This window comes from Thermobia domestica, chromosome 4 (assembly GCF_964235325.1).
Source record: "Thermobia domestica chromosome 4, izTheDome1.hap1.1, whole genome shotgun sequence".
NCBI classification, from domain to species: Eukaryota; Metazoa; Arthropoda; class Insecta; order Zygentoma; family Lepismatidae; genus Thermobia; species Thermobia domestica.
Window position 1 is genome coordinate 324760732 of NC_137457.1, and position 17636 is coordinate 324778367.

General features: G+C 36.4%; 1 protein-coding gene across 5 annotated transcripts in view; it reads left to right on the forward strand.

Moving 5' to 3' along the window:
- The window catches only part of LOC145684416 (uncharacterized), a 270639-nt gene that overhangs the window by 35381 nt on the left and 217622 nt on the right, over positions 1 to 17636 (forward strand). For 3 of the 5 annotated variants that reach the window (XM_081756754.1, XM_081756764.1, XM_081756763.1), the window contains exon 1: positions 2987 to 3422. The exons of 1 other annotated variant lie outside the window; for it this stretch is intronic. The gene's annotated coding sequence lies outside the window, so the exon portion shown is untranslated. Of the gene's footprint in view, positions 1 to 2986; positions 3423 to 17636 lie in introns of those variants that run through there. One more of the 5 variants, XM_081756756.1, reaches the window with a different exon arrangement.

The window sequence follows — 17636 nt, forward strand, 5'->3', positions numbered from 1 at the left end:
AAAGTAATTGCGGAACCAATGATAAGGTGAATTCTACACCCGGCATAAATAGATTACTTTGTGATTGCTGATAAGAATATCTCAATAAATATTTAAAACCATGGATAATAATAATAATAATAATAATAATAATAATAATAATAATAATAATAATAATAATATTAATAATATTAATAATAGATCGTCGATGCATTCAGTTGCGGAAGCCCTTTGATGCCTAGCAATTTATTTTGTTCAATATACGGCACTCAGGCTTAAAGTTTAAAATTGCCAATTCATATCTTCTCCACATGATCATTAAAACGGAACCCATCCGTGTTAAACGTCATGTCGACCAGGGGTGCCCATCCCCCCAAAGCTGATGGCGCACTCGCCCCCAAAGTGATGCCACTTTTGAGCATGTTTTAAGTTTACCGCAGGCCCTGGAAAATGTAATCGCACAAACAGAAAACTATACAAAATATTATGATTAATTCATTTATTATACATCATGTAGCAATTGAACAGCATTACTTATTAAGTGTCGTACATGGTATAAATAAGAAATAAATAAATGCTCCCAGCAGAAAATGGGTAAATTACCTACACAAAGCGATAAACCGACCAGCCCATCCTTTCATATAGATACTTGCGCGGTACTTCATTCATAGAGTTTCTAAGCAGGGGGTAGGGGGATTCATTCTCGAGATTAAAAAAAAAAATCGCATCGTGTTCCAATGTTATTCTGACGACAGCTAAATTACTTATTCGACATTAGAGTAAAATTCTTCCCCAGTTTTTTTCTCGATGGCACAACTTGCGCCATTCATCCCTCTTGTGGGCGGCCCTTCTCTCTTAAAACAAACCAACCTTTCCTTTCATACGGCTACTTGCGCGGTACTTCATTCATCGAGTATCGAAGCAGGGGGTACGGGGGTTCACCCCGGAAAATTTTTGAAAATTAGCTTCTCAAAATCGTGTTTTAATGCTATTCCGACAGTAAAATTGCTAGTTCGAAAGTAGAGTAAAATCCCCCCCAAAATTTTTCTCAATGGCGCAGCTTGCGCCATACATCCCCCCTGTGGGCGGCCCTGATGTCGACTATCCATCACAGATTATATTCAATGTAACCATTGTTGACGCTATGATTGCAATTTGTGACATTAATAGTACACAGTCCGGAAAAATGTATTTGGTTTATATCTAAATATTTGTATGCTAACTAGTGTTACGAATCGAGACGCCACGAGAAATTAGGTTTTCCCGTCTTGTAGAATCGATTTTCGAAAAAAGCTCTTTTCTTCTCGCCTCGAAGTTTCTCTAGCCTCTTGTATAAATTTGTGTACAGAATTTGTCCCATTTCTTGAAGTCACGAGAGATCCACGAAGGATGAGATATAACAACAGTTAAACCATATTTATTATTGGAGTATATTGTGTATCTTTGAATGCTCTTCATTGTGTTCTTACAATCACTTTATCAATTTATAGTTTTTTTTTTTTTTTTTTTTTTTTTTTTTTTAACGATGAACCATGCAACACTAAACCAGTGTTTAAGGTTTAATACTTGGGTTAACTCGTGTTGCCAATGAGACTCGTGAAATTTCTTATCTTGCCTCGAAAACGAGACGAGAACTTCCATATTTTTAAATTTAAAAGAATTTAAAAGATTCTTCTCGTCTTGAATTGCAGACGAGACGAGACATTTCTCGCCTCGATCTCCTCTCGTGGACAACACTAATCTCAACAATGAATTAGAAATAGTTAACCTGCTAGTTTTCCTCAACCGTCAAACTCTTCCATTCTGTGGTGCAAGGCATGGGGCAATCGCCCCACCTGTTCTACCCACACGACGTCCCGGAGTTTTACTCTAATTTCTAACTCAAATAAACATCTAGAGGATCAATAAGCAGAAAAAAATATCGAAAAATAATTTTAAATTATGAACTTCATGCATACATAGAAATTTATGAAAATGAATAAGGAAAATAAGAAATCTGCTCCCTCTAGAAAATTTTCTTCGGGTGCCTATGATCCTGACTGAGGACCTTTGTCTTTTCTTCACTATTTTGGCATGGAGGGACTAAAACTATCAGTTGAGTATGAATAGTGCAAATCAAAGGCGTATACATGCATAAATAAATCGATTGATTGTACAATTGATCATAATTTAGAACAACTTTTAACTAAAAGAAACCGATGAAATATAAGTGTCACTGTTAATATTAAACAAACTGAAAATAGTTTGAAAAATGTATCGGTAAATATCGGTGTTTATTTGCCAATGTCGATACCGATACTCCCAAAAGTGGCTGATATTACCGATACCGATATATCGGTACATCCCTAATTCTATAATGTGAAACACTTGGAGATTAAAGACAAATACACGTAAAAATACATATGTATACACGTACTCAAGTTCACACTATCTTGCAATATTGCATGCCTGTTCAGCCAAGCCCACGTAAAGAAATCTTCCGAGATATAGACCTTTTATCTATTAAATAATATTCGTCCACGTACACCACTAGAAAAGAAAGCAACATAATTCAACATAGCAAAAACCCAATTAAATAAAGAATTGTTTGTGGTCTTACTAGCAAATCTTCGCGCGCCAAGCAGACGACAAGCTCTAAGTTCCTCGCTGGTGACGTCACTGTGAAGAGAGCGTGAAAGTAGAGGTTCGGGACATAGGTTAAGAGCACCCCCTGCATACATCCCCTTCTTTTCATACTCTTTCCGTTTTTCATTTTACACTTCCCGCTTTTCTCTAAGTGTTTGCCCTGTTCAACTTGCCTTTCAGCCCTCTTTCACTGTCTGAACTTCTTTCCCGATTTTGATCCTTTTCCCGATTGTTTCGTTTCTTCCCAATTGTGTCCTGTATTTAATCAAATTTCTTCCTGAATCACATATCCTCCGTTTTTGGTACAAACATGACAATTTTCCAATTGTAGCACACGTCCTTTAATGCTGGAGCACCTACCTATTTGACCGATAATGGTCTCTAGACAACACAAGAGAGTGGCATTGTTTTCATTGTTCTTAGCAGTTAGCAATTAGAAGAATAACATTCAAAATTTCAACACGTTTAACTAAGTACTTGATCATGAGCATTATCTTTTATAGGCCGTCAAATGTTAGTTAAAGAAGCACGCAATAGTATAGATTTTGGAATATTGCCTTTAATGTCGTATTGCCGATGCCTTCTTCCTTTTATAAAGTTTCTCTGTAAGGACGCAAACATCAAAAAGTTCTTTCTGTATATATATAGTTTTAAATACCTACTTTTGTAGTAAATGTTCAACATTAAGAGTTTCAGCTCTTTATTTAAACACAGTGCGCAAATCTTACAGTCCTTGGAAGCTTAATGGAATTCACCCGTTAATTATCTACTAAGGCTTCGTTTGTGATCTTAGTTTGCAGCTTAAGTATTTATTATAGGTTAGTGCTTTCATTTTTGGCATTTTAATTCTCAAATGTGATTAACACATTTCCATTATTATATTGTACTTTATTTACTAGTAATTGACTGATTTCTGAATACCAAATGCCGAAGTTTACTGGTGAATTTTCGCAGTATTGTTTGTATGTAAGGTAACGATAATGATTCAAAATTTACGTATTTAAGTTATTTTTAAGAAGCTGCACAGTAATGTAGAGTATGTAAATTTCATCCACATGGTGTAAAATACAATATTTACTTATTTATTCTGCCATTAACCCTCGAGAAGTCGCGCTGAAAAAGTAACGCGAGTAGTCGCGCGCGGTCATAAGAACCGCACGACCATAATGTGTTGCAAATATCGTGTTAAATATTTTTCTTGTATTAGAAACCTAATTTTGTATTTTTTTCTGATTAAGAGGGAATAACACTTTTATTATTATTATTATAAGTTTTACAGTAATAACTATTAGAGAAACTTACAATTAGACATGTCCTTTTTTATTTCTCATTTGGAATAAAATGTTTTCTTCGTTACATATTTCTTTAGATAGATAGCTACGCACTGATTTTATTGAAAATTCTAAATCTAATGACGATGCTTTGTTCTTGCCAATTCTAGTTCTTCTAAAATTAGAAATGCAATAGTAAATTAAGTCAAAAATATACTATATAAACATAACACTAAAACAAAGCTTCACAGCGCGTTTTATATTGAATTAGAGCTCACTCGTAGCTAAGCGGTTAGCATACATGCCTTAGGCGTGGTACATCCGGCTTCTATTCCCGGTGGGACCTCATGGGATTCGGATCCTTCGTTAAGCAGTAGATAAGCGTCTTACATAGCCTTGATGCTAAAAGGACGCTAAATTAAAATCAAATCAAATTTACATTGAGTTATTTTACGGTCCTGTTATTTTGAAACTTCACCTATACAGCACTACATTGAATTATTTTAGGTTATCTTAGGTTAAGTTACACTGTTCTACACTTCGTCGTCGCTTATTTCGTTCTCTCCTGCTCTTACTACATTCGGGGAATCGCTGATCATTTCTGGGTTTAAGATCTTCAGAATCGCTCGCAGACTCCTCACTTCACCTTTCGTGTTCACTTCCTCAGACAAAGCTTCCACGAGATCAGCTCGGCTTATTTAGCCAAATAGTCCATTCCTAATATTTCCCTCTGTTGTTTCAAGCTTTTCATTTCTAATTTTCTCTTTTTTCATACTTGGTAACAGTTTGTTAACTCTGTCGACCTCTCTTCCGTCCATTAAAATAATATTTATGTTTATAAAGCTTAAAACATCTCAAAAGGAAAGATCACATACAGAGTGAAACGCTGAGAGAAAAAAATAAAAGCATTACACGATTAGTCGCGCGCGGTGGAAAGCACCGCAGAATCACTAAACAGTCACTAGTAGTTAAACTAAACAATGGATAACGGAGTGATTGAGCAGGAATGTTCGGGAAGGTGAGGGGGAAGATTAGCTAGACGGAGAAGTCTGTCGGACAAACAGAATGGACACACGATCGAAAATAATTTCCCTGCGGTGCTTTTGACCGCGGCGCGACTACTCGAGGGTTAATAGGATTGTAATTCTGGACTTCATTGTGAATTAGTCAGAATGCACATACTGCATTACACTGTTAACGAGAATGGCGTACTTGCCTAAGTTAAGAACTTTTCTTCATTAAGGAAAGTATGTTGCCAATGTTCAAAACTAAAAGTTCAATATTTCGTCAACGTGTCCGAATAGATTATTACTGTTACCCACAGTTTATCTCTAATATGGGCAACATCTACTTTTGCACAAGGAGTCAAAACATATTACCGGACTTTAAGGAAGGGTCCTTAGTTAAGTTAAATACGATTTATCTCAAATGGACCGAGCCAAGTCTTTCGTCCAACAGTGTCTGCATAAATGTTGGAACAAGGCAGTGGATATGTTATGAACAAAACAGGTGATAAAATATTATATCAATAGAAAGAAATAAGACTATCAATATTTGTATGTAACACAACAAATGCATGTATTGGACAATAATATAAGCCATTTACCAATAGTCATCATATTCAGATACGCTCTCACATTAATTTTGGCTGTATTATCGGTTTCATGCGCGTGATGCTAACTTTTGTAATTCGTAACATATTGGTAATTGCATCCCCGGTTTAACTTAAAACACATTACAAGTAGCCCAGGAAAGACATAACTTTTGTCCTTACCTTTATATCTCTGGGTATAATCCTACCTAATGTACTTTTACAAAAATCTTGGTTTAGAATTATTTCTACTATTTTATCACATACATAGGATTTACCCAAGCTATTTAAATGCACACCATGAGATGTATGAAAATGACTACCAATTTTACTTATATCTACAAACTTCACATTAGTATAGTGTTTGCAAAGGATGGAGAGTTCTTGATTCACACTGTCAACCTCATTATTAACACCTGACCAACTTGGCAAATCATAACGATGGGGAACAGAAAGAACCACCACATTTGTATTCCGAAGTTCTATCAATCTGCGCTTGCGACAACCTCATTTCATTCGTTTCGTTTCTCGCCACATCATTTGTTCCTGCCATCAAGATCACGACATCATTTGCACCCATGTTTGAGCACATTCTCTTGCAATTCGCAGTTACCGCCATTAATTTTGCCCCCGGTTTTACAACACCGGTAGCATTGAATCCTCTTCTTGGCTATCAGCGAACCTTTGTATTTTAGGTTTCTTTTGACAGTTATTACTTACTACACTTCTACATATTTCATAATTAGAAATTCTGTTTCTACTAAGTCCGTCCTGCTCCCTGCTCGTTTTGTTTCGGAACTGTAACTCTATTATCCACGTCTACTCCTTCTTGTAGTAACTTAAACCTATTTTGAGTCGGGAAAGGAGAAATGTAATTATATTGCTGGGTTTTGTATGTGTTCTTTTTAGAGGCAGTCTCCCACCTTCTATGCCCATTATTTGCGTCCGTATATCCATTCTGTGTATAATTATCAATAGGCCTTGCACTACTATGTTCTTTAAGTTTGTCTTTTCAACTTGTAAATTTTGCAGGTCCTGTTGTAAAGGTGTTATAATCTCCAGCAGGGATTTCCTATCGCAATGTTTACAGTCATTTGTTTCATCTTCGTAGTCTTTATCCTTCGCCCTATTGACATCATTGCTGACACTACTGGGACACCACATTCCGTATTTTCATCTAGAAGGTTATTTTCTTTTATTTTAGCACATTTGAAATGATTTCACTTATCACATGAGTCGCACAGAATTCCATTTCTCACTGTTTTACTACACTTTGTACACTTCTAATCACAAATCACTTGATTCTTCTTGGAGCTCTTAAGGACGAGACTTCTCTATTATGTACCATCATTAACTCGATACAGTTCGTATATATCACGAATGCCTTATCGAATGCACAAGCTATCATCATATCATTCCAAATCTTAGGACAATACCAATTAGGCGTGAAAACATATGAATACGGCTTAAATGGATTATATGTATGTATGTTGCAGCGTAACTCTCAAACTGCTAAGATGATTTTATCCAAATATCGTTCATATATTACTTACTGTCTAGAAAAGATGTTGAACTGCCTATTTCAGTAAGTAAAGCTCTTTATATCGTCATCTTGATATACGTAAGGAAGTAGCAATTCTCTTGTAGTATTGGACGAAGGCCACTGCATTTTTTTGTTTACATTTTTGGTCACTTACTGGACTGCTCTGTGGACCAACTTTTTTACAGCCGTGCCTACATCGAACTTCAGGAACCCGGTAAGTTAAAACTACCAGAGTATATCCTGCAGCGGGGCCACAGCGTAAATTTTAGGTTCACTACCATAGTATACAGATATTCAGCAATTTTTGGACCTAATAATAAAGGTAGTAATAGCCCAACGTGGAAGTAACTATTTAAATAGAAACAACCGGTTTCAACTCGGTCCTATCTTGACGGGAATATTCAGAAATAAATAAGCTGTCTCAGAAAGGCCCTTCTCAAAATTCCAACGGCCAATCAAGATCCAGCGTTTCCCGTATCCAATTACATTTCTCCATTCATAATTGTGTACCAAATAACGACTGATATATATATATATATGCACATATCTCTGGACTCTTCTTAATAATCCATAAATACTAATGAAATGTCTGCATCCCACACGTTCGGAGGGAAATTTCACTTCTCAGAGAGTCACACACAAAATAAATACGTCACAGTTGACAACTCCCATGGCACCAATGGAACGGAAAAACAATACTCTTTTTCCTTGAATTGGTATACCTGTTCTAGACAGATTTATAAGATACTGTAAAAACCTTATCAAGAACACACCATAAACCATGTGACTATCATTTTGTTTAACCCTTAACAGTTCACTACCTTTAAAAATTATCAAAAAATTATGATATTTGCAGTATGTCGTCTATTTGGTTTGTATATCATTTGAAAGTAGTTTTCTAAATTTTCCCGCCAATAGTTTTCGAGAACTGAGTTGTGTCCAAATGGTTACATTGCACAGTTTTCCGCAAAGTGATTTTTGAGTACTTGTAGCCATATAGTAATAAAGAAAAGTAGTCTCATAAGAAAGGAGAAATAAATGAAACATGGTAAGAGTTGTTTACTTTATAGGATTTAATATCTAAATCTCGAATATTAATTTATAAGAAAATGTAAGGCCGTGTAACGTGGGTTCCCGTCACCACGGCATGGCGCGTCCTCAGGTTGCGGATCGAGGAGAAGGCCTCTAGATATAGAGGTTAGCTGCGAATATACTGAATAAGCAGTCGCGGACAGATGACTAGGAGTGGTCCTCCAGCTTGGGGGTTTAGGTAAGGCTAACACCCTCATCCTGCAAAAAAGGTACTTGTTCAGAAACATTCACAAAAGCCTCGGACAAGGACTGATAACTTGGCACGACATCAGCAAAAGAAAATGGACATGAGATTTGGAACATGGAATATTAGAAGTCTCTATAGGGCAGGCGCGTTAAAATCTGTAACGAGTGAGTTAGAGAAATACAGGATGGACTTAGTAGGAGTTCAGGAAGTTAGGTGGGAAGGAAATGGATCTGAGAAGTCCGGAAATTTTACGTTCTTTTACGGGGAAGGAAATAAAAATCACCAGTTAGGAGCAGGGTTTTTCGTTCACAAACGAATATTACCAGCAATTAAACGGGTTGAATTTGTTACTGACAGACTTTCTTTTATTACTCTTAAGGGACGGTGGTGTGATATTATTGTTTTAAATGTACATGCTCCAACTGAAGATAAGGGTGACGATATAAAAGATAGTTTTTACGAAGAAGTGGAACGGATATTTGACCAACTCCCGCGATACCATATGAAGATTCTATTAGGGGATTTCAATGCGAAGGTAGGACGAGAGGATATTTTCAAACCGATTATAGGGAACGAAAGTTTGCATAAAAAAAGTAATGACAACGCTGTTAGACTCGTGAACTTTGCAACATCCAAAAACCTAATCGTGAAGAGTACAAAATTCCCACATCGCGACGTTCATAAATACACTTGGACATCACCAGACGGAAAAACACATAATCAAATTGATCACGTTTTAGTAGATAGAAGAAGACAATCTAGCATAATTGACGTCCGGTCGTTTAGAGGGGCTGATTGTGACACTGATCACTACCTGATAGTAGCGATAATACGGGAGAGATTATCGTTGAATAAAGGTAATATTCAATGTCCGAAAACGGAGAGATTTAATTTAAAGAAATTAGAAGAGAGCCAGGTAAGAGAGGAATTCCAGATTGAAGTTTCGAATAGATTCTCGGTCTTAGAAGACTCGGAGTGCACTAGTGTTGAGGATACTTGGATTGAAATTAGAGATAGCATTAAAAGTTCAGCAATAGAAAAATTGGGACACGCGGAAATACGTAGGAACAAACCATGGTTCGACCAAGAATGCATTAAACTAGCAGAGAAGAGAAAACAGGCAAAATTACGGTGGCTACAAAATCCGAATGAAATAACTACACAAAATTTCGCAGATATCAGGCGGGAAACTTCCAAAACTTTTAGAACAAAGAAACGGGATTTTTTGAAAGCTAAAATTAAGGAACTTGAAGATAATAGTAAAAATAAAAATATTCGGGACATGTATAAGGGGATCAGCGAATTTAAGAAAGGCTATCAACCTCGTGCTTATATATTAAAGAAATCTGACGGAACAGTTCTCACTGATACGGATAGCCTCTTAAATAGATGGAAAGATTTATTTGACGATTTGCTGAACACGCAGCCAAAAACTAATGTGCGTGGAGAAAAGGTGATACACACCGCAGAACCGTATATTCCAGAACCCAATCGAATAGAAGTGGAAGCCGCTATAAAGAAATTAAAGAAACACAAATCTCCGGGTGTAGATGAAATTCCCGCTGAGTTAATTTTAGCTGGAGGCGAAAAATTGTGGAACAAGATACACAAACTCATTCTCCTTATCTGGAACAAGGAAGAATTGCCACAAGAGTGGGAAGAGTCAATCATTGTTCCAATTCACAAGAAAGGCGACAAAACTGACTGTAATAATTATCGAGGCATTTCTCTTCTGTCAACATCCTATAAAATCCTTTCAAATATTTTGTTAGCAAGATTGACCCCATACGCAGATGAAATTATTGGAGATTATCAGTGCGGATTTAGACGAAATCGATCAACTATCGACCAAATATTTACCATTCGCCAAATACTCGAAAAGAAGTGGGAATACAATACCCCGGTACATCAACTATTTATTGATTTTAAAAAGGCTTACGACTCGGTTAGGAGAGAAACATTATACAACGTTCTTACAGAACTTGGAATACCGAGAAAGCTAATTAGATTAATTAAGATATGTTTAAGTGAATCCCAAAGTAAAGTCCGGGTAGGAAAATTTTTGTCCACGAGCTTCCACGTCGAAAATGGCCTGAAACAAGGAGATGCGTTGTCGCCATTATTATTTAACTTCGTGCTGTAATACGCCATAAGGAAAATCAAAGGTAGCAACCAGGGCCTAGAGTTGAACGGCATTCACCAGGTTATGGCATATGCTGATGATGTAAATTTAATAGGGGATGATAGGAGAACAGTAGAAATAAATGCAGAGATCCTATTAAACGCTTGCAGGGACATTGGTTTAGAAGTAAATGCAGAGAAAACTAAATACATGGAAGTGCGTCGGGACCGTAATACGGCAAATTGTGGAGGCGTTAAAATATTAAATAGTGCTTTTGATAAAGTGGATACTTTCAAATATTTAGGATCAATATTAACAGACGAAAATCATATTCACGAAGAAATTAAATGTCGACTAAAAGCAGGGAATTCGTGTTACTACTCGGTTCAAAATCTCTTGTCGTCGCGAATTCTGTCGAGGAATTTGAAGCTTAAAATATATAAAACGATAATCATGCCTGTTGTTCTGTATGGTTGCGAAACATGGTCACTTACTCTGAGGGAAGAACATAGACTGAAAGTATTTGAGAACAGGATCCTGAGAAGAATATTCGGACCCAAGAGGAACGAGAATGGGGAATGGCGGAAGCTTCATAACGAGGAACTATATAGTTTATACGGTTTACCCAACATTGTTAGTGTCGTCAAGTCTAGGAGGCTTAGGTGGGCAGGTCATGTAGCTAGAATGGAAGAAAGTAGAAACGCTTTCAAAGTCTTGACTGGTAGACCCATAGGAAAACGACCATTAGGAAGACCTAGGCGGAGATGGGAGGATAATATTAAGATGGATCTCGCAGAGATAGGAATACAAAGTAGAAACTGGATGCAATTAGCTAGGGATAGAAGTCAGTGGAGAGCTTTTTCGAACGCGGCACTGAACCTCCGGGTTCCATAGGCCATAGAGTTAGTTAGTTAGTTAAGAAAATGTAAGGTACTATCTATGAGTCCACATAGAAAAAATAATATTTACATTTCGCTGAAAATACAGATTGAATAAATACAATATTAAAATATATGCGTAGTTTTATAGAATATTCTTCATTTTTTATATCATTTTTTATATTTTTAAATTTGAATATATCAACGTAGTGTAACAGTGACTTAGGGGTCTAGAAAGGATATCAATTACCAAGTGACAAAAACATTCCTTATCGTGATACATATACTTACAGATGGAACTGCATAAAGGAATTCTTTAGTGAGATTGTTACTCCCGACTTACAAAAACGACATCTTCCCTTAGATGTGTAGGTTGGCCAGTGAGCAACAAAATCTTTCCTTGTATCATCACATGGTCACGTAGCAAGAGGTCGACATATTTTCACTTTAGGTTCGCCCAAGCTTTCTAAAGATAGTCTCCCTCGTTTAGGCTTTCTGCATGATACTAGTGCAGATGCAATATCAGCCTGAAATACTTTAAGATGATTTCTGGATGATTTCCCAAGTACGTTACACTCTGTTTTGTAAGGTCACCAGCTGTTCACAACAACTAAATCTAGCATGTTCCCAAAAATTCTAAAACACCATCATTTTGATTTCATTGGTGTACGGCAGAGTTCTATGAACATGTTTGACTTGTCTACACTTCTCATGTGTTTGCCTCAGAAGATAAGAAAAAAATATTTTCTTCTGCCTTCTAAACGATTTTGTCTCATTGTTGGTAGAGTTGAGATTTTCATTACATCCTTCAAATATTGCATTAATTCACACTTGTAAAAAGTTATCAATGTACACGACTAAAAACTCAGACTCCTCTCTCTTGAATGAGAATGGTGATTTCCCATAATTTTTCAGCAAGACTGAGCTCCAACTCACTATGCCTAATGTTCAGGCCAATGGCTCGATAGACTATTTCCGGGACATTGAAATGGGCGACGGAGACGGATAGAGTGGGCCAGACTTTACGCCACTAGAGCTCTTCCTCTGCTATTACCTGAGGAACCTTATTTATCAAGAACCCATATCCATGATATTCACCATCTGATGCAGAGAATTTTGCAATGTTGTGAAACCTTTGACATGCTGTTGCGAATCCATGCGGATTGGCAGAGGCGCTTTGCAGCTTGCCTTACTCAAGGATAGCACATAGAGCAAATAATGCTGTAATTCCAAATTTTCACACTTTGTGGCAAAATAACTTCTGAACCAATAACGGTAGGTGAAATAGTCTGTATCACTGTTTCCCTGAAATTGAGGTCGTGTCAAATGATACCCCACATATCCCCTTCCATTTAAAAATCCACTACTGTTGGATCCAAGATTACGGCTTCCAAGATGGCCGCCAGGGCAACCATGTCAAAAAATATGGTCTATTACCCACCCGAAAAGCATATACCATGAACCAAATGTGAATGCCAAGATGTTCCTGTGCTACAGGAGTCTTAACTGACTGATGCCTCACTGTGCACAATATCTCAGGTATATAATCTGGATCTGAATCACTGAAAGTAAGATCAGGTTCTGAATCCGAGGTTCCGAAATCCGATAGATTAGAAGAGAAAGAGATCACTACTGTTGGCCTATGCTTAGTTTCCTTCCATAGGATATATCAACGGTGGTAAGTTCTTCATCCATTTTTGACGAAACACAGTCACCTGCAAAAATGTAAATAGTCTATCACAATATTTCTCCTTTGCATCTGACATGAGATTTCACAGTAAAACTTATTTATACACACATATACATTTACATATATATATATATATAGGGAGAGAGAGAGAGAGAGATCTATATATTCCTTACTGAGCCTCTGTATGAAATTTAAAATTTGACTAATAAACAGAGTACTATGTTTATTTTTCACGTTAGATTTTCTATAAAAATATAAAAAGATACACCAATATAAATAAGCTAGTCCAATATTTTGTATTTTTTCCTGTACAAAGTATCCGTTTGATCCGTTACTGAACAATGTAACCGAATGGTTACGTAGTATATTTTTATCGTAAATAGTAATCAATTTTTGACATTATGCCGTTTTCATACCTGCACATTGTTGGGCAATGACTTACAAACAAGAACATATCGAGAAAAATAAAAACATAAACTGCTTACCTTCAGTATTTAATATTTTCTGTCTGCTTCCATCACTGCTTGCAAAACAACAACATATCCACATACTACTTCCCGCATAAAATTCACCAGAGTTGTCACAAGGGGGCAATAGCTGCTCTCCCATCGCAGAAAGTATGTACACAAATAACTACAACGAACAATACCGAAATATAACACTCTTCAAGCCAATAGGCAAAATCAAAAAATGTGTAACCAAATGGTTACGAAAACTCGTTAAGGGTTAATAAAGAACCATTTTCAATAACCTGTTGATAAGAGAAAAAAGTTATTAAATGCGTGCCTGTAAAAAAATGACGTTATACTATGTGTTTAGGCTATTATTTTTTTTATTAATGTAGGCACTATTGTCGCATCCTTCGGAATATTTTAGGTTAATTAAGACAAGCGCAAAGTAGCTATTTGCAAGGAGTGTACAGGAAGGGTGCGAATTTATAAGTCCCTCTTCAGTTAAAAAATTTTTTTATCAATAAAAAAAAGTTTACAAATATTATTATTGGTCTAATATACTTTATTTTTAAACTTCTAAAGTGCATTCAATAATAATAATAATACAAAAGAGAGCATATACGTTGTTAGTAATTTTTCTACCCAGAACCGTGATCTTCTATTTGTATATTCTGTTTTAAATTTTCCTTAATTTTGAGTGCATTATACGGCCAGAATATGTGGATGGATTTAAATAATATTTTAACAATGTTTACCGTAATTCCAATACATAATAATTTGAGCTATCATATTTGGGAACAGGTAATCTAAATTGTAAAGTAATTATCTTCAAAATATGTTTGTTTGCAACTCCAGCAATATTTAAAGCGCAAGGAGGACTAAAAAAGTAATTGCAAATTAGCCCGCTATATTATAGAGTTTGCAGAAGTGATGCCAACCGAAGCCGACGAAAAGGAAAAAAAATAATTATATGCGAACAAGCGTCAACTATTGGCCATTACGATGTAATTGTGCCATCTGCTTCTAAGTACAATATGATGTTTTATATTTTTATATTTGTTGTCACGAGATAATTTATTACGTTGCTCCAAGGGGCTGCGGTGGCCCAGTTCTAGAGCGTTTATCTCTGGTGCCTGGGGTACCGGGTTCAAACCCTGCACCCACGAAGTAAATTTTGTGGTGGAAAAGCACCGTGTGCTTGGATTTCCTCGGGATTCTCCCGTTCCCTTCCATTTTCTTCATTCCACCTTTTCATTCATCTTTCATCTACACCTTTTCCTTTAGCCTAGCCGGCATAATCGAGAGACGTAAAACTCAAAGATTTCATTTCCTTTTTCATTACGTTGCTACATACCTTACAGATACCACACATCTTACAATGAATATCTAATAAAATACGCATTGTGAGTATACTTCAAAATCATATTATAAGTATACGGTTAGTTTTAAGAGGAAAACAAGATTCAAAATGATAAATTCAAACTTTATAGTGTACTGAAAAGTGGAGCAAATAAAATCATGCGAGTGAATTTTTGTAGTGTAAGCAGAAACAAGAAAACATATGGAACATTTCTATAACTTTTTTTTTTTTTTTTTTTTACGGTACAAAGCACATATAAACGGAAAAGTAAACTGTGTCTTCAGAATGTATAAAAAGATTTTTTTTGTTTAGTTCCATATACTTAGTTTTCTTTATTTCTACTAAGGTTGAGCTTACTTTGTAAAGCGTGTGTGCTGATATTACTAGCCTCCATCGTAATATTCTTCTAAAGGTATTCTTGTAATATCGGTTTGCTTCTATAGTATTTTGTTTGTTCCACACACAAAAAAAGCGAGTACGTGACGTATACTTTAAATATGAGGTTTTAAAAAAATCAGCTGTTGCAGGAAAACTCGCACAAATACTTTATGCATTCACTATATAACACGCGGTACTCTTCTGGTGGAATTAATACTGTCCTTGACGATCAATAACGAAATATTCTGTAATCCTGTTTTCATACACTGCAACGTTAACTGAATTTTCAAAGAAAATTATGATCACTATTCGAGTTCGTTATACTTAGTTTAAAATTATAATTTTATAGAAAGGCCTTGGCTTATACCATGTCCCATATTTGTATACTCGGATGGACGAATCCTGTTGTCTTAACTCTTTCTAAACTAGTACTTCATTTAGCGGTTGCAGAAAAAAAAAATTAATTCAGTTCAAAAATCCCTAGTTTAAAAATTAACGAAACTCTCCTCAAGATGCTAAGATATTTCTCTATACGTTTCCTTCAGTTCTTGCACACAGTAAACATAATCCACCTCATGCTTAGTTGTTGTAACGGGTGATTAGTGCCATGCTACCATGTTTCCTGCGTAGTCAGGCCTTTAGTATGACTCCAATTATTCGTGGAAACGACTATACATAAGCCAAATATGCTCAAAGGTGAAAGATCGTCACTCACCGAGTATTTCGTACCACATATTTATTCTACTAACAGCTTGTAAGAGTTTGGTAGTGAACGCTCAATTTTCTTAATTTCTACTAGTTAGCTCCAGTTAAAATGTTCTGTCTCTAAGGTCACTGTGTTTCCTAGTGAACCGCGTCCCGCAAATGAGATGTTAAATCTCTTTAGTCTTATAGCACTGACACATTTCTATATCTCTACCTAATAGTGTAAGGGCATAAGAAATTATTTCTTAGTCCGTGGGATTTTGAATGAAGAAATATTACGACTAATTGCGATGCATTTGTAATCAAGTTTATAATTATGTGCTAGCAGGTGTTCAGCCTTATTCCATTGCAGACGTCATAATTCAAGTAGACCGCCAGAATAGACAATAATATTTTTTCGTCTGTAACTCGTGTATGGTTGATTCTATGCAAACTTTGTGAATAACATTTTTTCTTCGGAATGGGTAAAAAAGAAGAGAAAAGGTTATAATATTCTTGGTATCTTTTACCCATTCGGTAATTTGTGCAAATGGAAATATGTTATTGGTTTGAGTGCGACATATGTTACTCAACTCGTTCCATGGGGGCCGCGGTGGCTCAGCGGTAGAGTTCACCTTGGTGCTTGGGGTCCCGGGTTCGATCCCAGCCCTGCCAAGTGAACTTTGTGGTGGACAAACACCGTGTGCGTGGGTTTTCTCGGGGTTCTCCCGTTTCCTCCCACTTTCTCATTCCACCAATTCATTCATCACTCATCATCACCGTCTCCTTTAGCCTAACCGGCATATGCGTGGGACGTAAAACTCAAAGATTTCATTTCATTTCATTTGAGGTTGTTATGTCCTACCAATTTTGAAATCGATCGACTGAAATATACAAGAGTTTTTGAACTTTTTCACCTGCTGTCAATCAAATCTGTTGTCCGGGTTATTTCTCTGCAATTATTTAAGCCGGTTTACACCAAACTTTGGGAATGTTTTGTATAAGTCATTAGTTGTGGTCCTCAAAATTTGAGATAGATCGCAGGGAAACTCCACTTATAATATTTGCTACAATGTAACAGTTACAGGCATTTTTTGTTAAATTTGCAACTCCGCCCGCAACACTATGTATGGTGTTAATGAACTATACCAACAAACTGAAACAGGTGGTTCTTTACATCAAACTAACATACAAAGTTCATATAGAGCTATTCCAATAGGTATATAATTTTAGAGCTAGGGCCCTCCAAAAAAGCGAAAAAGCTAAATTTCAACACGCCATATTTTGAATTCCAGAAACTGTGGATGGTGGTCCTTTTTCAGCGTAAAGGATGTCACGCGCACACAGTCCGAAAATGCATATTATATTAATTTGAAATGGGTTTGCTGGGTATAATTCTCAAATATGTTTTCAATAGAGTTTTCAGATATATTCTGATTTCAAGAAGGCTCCAAAGTAGGCAGGAGGTAACCCTTGACAAAAGTCGACATCCAGTGCTTCGGAGGAATGTCAGAAGTGTTAGGACCCGGCAGCTCTGTTGTGTTTGTGGGTGTGTTCTGAATAACGTATGATGCGATGTATTTCCTCACGGTATATTTCGCGTTTTCTTCACTTATAAGCGTGAGAGAAAACATCGCAACATGATTTTTCTCGAGTACGAGTCATCGTGCTGCTGACGATTCTTAACACTTCCGATATCGCGCTAAGGATTCCGTGTTCATTGCTGTCAAGCTTATCATTTGCCTACTTTGAACCTATCATAAATAAGATCATATCTCAAAATT